We start from the raw sequence: 3,672 nt of genomic DNA on the forward strand, positions 1-3,672 counted from the left end.
TATATAATAAGTAATAAAAAGAAAAGTTGAACATGCAAAAGAATAAAATATTGAAAGAATAAAAAAGTTAAGTGAAGAAAGAAAGCGAGAATTTTTTTTTTTAAATAATGTTTTTTTAATAAATAATGACAAAAATAGGGTTGGGGGGAAACAATTTCTAAGAATAGGTGTTTTGGGAAAATATTGACAAAAATAGTGTAGTGGAATCATGTATCCGGTACACGATTACCATGTGGCATACTCGTGTACCCAGTACACGAGTACCATTTAATCCAGTCAGCTGACCACATCGACTGACTAGTTGATCAAGCGAACTCTTGTTCCCGGTACACGATTCGCTTATAATTTTTTTCTTTTTTTAAAAAAAAAGTTAATTGTTAAACTTAATTATATAACTTAATTTCTTCATGATTGCTTATAATTATTTTTTTAATTGTTAAACTTAATTATTAAACTTAATTCTTTCATTATTAAACTTAATTATATATTTAATCTACAATGAAAACATCTTACACTCATATTAAAAAAAAATACCATGATATTAAAGAATATTTACAATTAGTTCTTTAATTTACAATTTGAAAATGATACAATGTGAGATTTTAAAACAACTCTCCTAGCCCTTACTCTTCATGGGGTTATCTTCGTGTCCCTCTAAATTAGGTTCACCCCGTTGTCGCTGTTGTCTACGACGAATACGTCTTCAATCGATATCAACAACATTGAGTCGTCTTGTTTATTGAATAATACCTTCTACGTTGACCAATTTTGCTGACACATTGAATCTAATTCTGGTAAGTTGTTCTGCACTGAATATTGTTGAACATCGCCGATAAAATTATTCTGTACAATAAAAAAATAAATATTAAACAATATTCATATTATATATATAGAAAATGTCTGATTTTAAATCTTTTACCATGCAGTAATAGTAAGCGCCATCAGGTGAGATAAATCATCTCGTGATCGAATTGTACCAGGAAAAGTAGTCGTCTGATATAGTTTGTCCATTTGTTAATTCTCCCTGTGCACAATGATCATGTCGTTCATGACAGTAGGATAAATATTCCACATGGATTCGACACCAGACTTGGTCGTGCTTACCTCTTAAATCGATCTGGTGTAGTGCTGGGTGTGTATAGGACAACGAAGGTATCGTTTGTCGCATATCGAACTGTCTCAGGACACGATCTGGATGATGCCACTCTACTATATGGAAGCATATAAGAGGGCTAACAGTCAATCAGATTTCTTTACCATCACGACAATAATCAGGTAAGGATGACAAAATCTGTGTGTATGGCGTCCAAATAACCTGACCAAAAAAAATAATAAGTATACATATGAAATGTTTTAAATATTCATTTATATACATATTTACTACCTGATTGTGCATCAGCATGTCGAATATTTTTCTATACACGAGCAACATATTTGCTGACTATTCAAAGGCAGCTAATACACCACTCCATCTGAAATTATAAAAAAATACAATTAATTTATATTCTTACATAAAATGGTAACGAAATAAATAGATAAATAAAATAATACCTGACACTAAGTGGACGATGATCTGGGGCCTGTAGTTAGACTTGTGGTGTTATAATTTAAAATCGATCATAAGCCCATACTTATAATAGTATCAGTGGCCCCGCGTGCTCGAAATCAGACAATAATGGGAGGAACATGATATGCACTAGAGTATTTGACTTGTCGGCAAATAAAAATCCTCCAATAAGCGGCAGGATGTATGCTCGTGCGTACCTATGTATGTTGATGTAGTCGCCATCGGGAGGTAATTTGGGAAACTGGGACGCCAACCAAAGGATACTCAATCTTGATCCCTTCAGATCCTCTATAGAACGCCTAAGAGCTCTTCACAAACGTTCTTCTAGTCATACTGTAGTGAGCCTGTAAGTGGTTGTCCGTCCACTCGTAACCCAAATTATACGGCAACATCCTGCAGCGTAATCGTACATTCCCCACAGGGAAGGTGAAATGTGTGGGTCTCTGGTCTCCAGCGTTCAACTAGAGTAGTAATAAGATGCCAATATATATCCGTTTACATCAATAGATAAGGCTATCAATAATTTTCCCCTTATACTTTCTATAGAGATGAGTTCCATCATGGATTAATGGCCTACAATGGTTGAACCCTTCTCTTGCAGGACCAAAAGAGGAAAGGAAAAACCAATCTGTTCGTGTTCCTAGATTGTAATAAACAATAGCATTTAGCCAATACGGAAGCTCCGAATATGATTTCTCTCAATCGCCAAACACAGCAATTAACGCTTTTCTCTTGGCTTGTCACACCCGTATATAATTGACATTATAGTCATATTATTTTTTAATGGCTTCTTGAAGTAGGGCCACAGGTACTCCAGGATCAGCTCTAACCAAATTTTGAATTTCGATACTCATGAAATTTGAATCCAGCTGTGAATGATCCTGTGTCAATTCTGAAAACAAACATGAGTGTTCTCCTTGAAGTTTTGTGATTTCGAACATCCCATGAGTTTTAAACCTGTCTCTTATACACATCTAGATGTGTATAAGAGACAGTTTTACAGCAAGCTGTAAATCTTCTTTGGTATTAAACAACATTCCTTTTTGTATTAAACTATAGTTATCTACTCCTACATTCCTTTCTTCCAAAGTAGACCCTAGTTCACACATTGAATTGAATTTTTCATTTCCCAATCTATTTGGGTGAACATTTCCGATGGTACCAACTCAAGATCATGTTCACCACTACTGTCGTTTCCAAATAATTCATCAACTCAACATCAATGTCACTATCTCCATCATTTCCAGATTCAAGAATTACTAAATCTATGTCAACCCAACAAACTCCAATTTCTAAATTTAACATATAAGATCTAAATATTATACATTGAAATCAAACCAAATCTAAGATCTATAAATTATATATTTAAATCAGCCCAAACAAATAAACAAATATAAGATCTAAGATTTAAGATCTACAAACATATACATATAAGATCAACCCAACAAATACATATAAGATTTCTAAATTTAAATCAATCCAAACAAATAAAAAAATATAAGATTAGCCCAAAAACATACATAAATTAAATCAGCCTAAAAACATACATAAACTAAATCATACAGAAACTATACATAAACTAAATCATACATAAACTAAATCATATATAAACTATACAATAAACTAAGTTTAAAATAAACTCAACCCAAAAACATGTAAAAACATACATATAAATACAGATCAGCCCAAAAACATACATAAACTAGAGAAAGAATTCAAAAAACATACGTATATTTCTAAGTTTAAAATATATTGAAAAACAACTAGAGAAAGAAATATACCACAGAAACGAGCAAAAATCGGTAGCCAAAAAGGTATGAAAATCGAGCAACATTACCGCTACAATGGAGGATTCGATAAGGATCAAATGGAGGACTGAAAATCGAGCAAAATCGAAATTTTGGAAGATTTCGGTGAAATGGAGGTTTCGGTGAGGAAAATCAACGAGATTTTGGAAAGTAGAAAGCAAAATAGAAGAAGAAATCGAAAGCAAAAATCGGTGAGAGGAAGAAAGCAACGGTTTCGGTGAGGAAGAATAAGTGGTGGTCTCGGTGAGGAAGAATAAGTGGTGGTCTCGGTGAGGAAGAAGAATGGGTCGTTTCGGT

General features: G+C 33.3%; 1 long non-coding RNA gene across 1 annotated transcript; it reads right to left on the bottom strand.

Annotated features, from left to right (window-relative positions):
• Window positions 1-726: 726 nt before the first annotated feature.
• Window positions 727-1,230, bottom strand: LOC120081318. Its single transcript, XR_005482787.1, has 3 exons — window positions 1,105-1,230; window positions 920-1,024; window positions 727-843 (listed from the first exon to the last, which is right to left on the bottom strand). It is a non-coding gene; the product is annotated as an uncharacterized LOC120081318 (long non-coding RNA).
• Between the last annotated feature and the right edge of the window lie 2,442 nt (window positions 1,231-3,672).

The sequence above is a fragment of the Benincasa hispida genome, chromosome 7 (assembly GCF_009727055.1).
Source record: "Benincasa hispida cultivar B227 chromosome 7, ASM972705v1, whole genome shotgun sequence".
Lineage (NCBI taxonomy): Eukaryota > Viridiplantae > Streptophyta > Magnoliopsida > Cucurbitales > Cucurbitaceae > Benincasa > Benincasa hispida.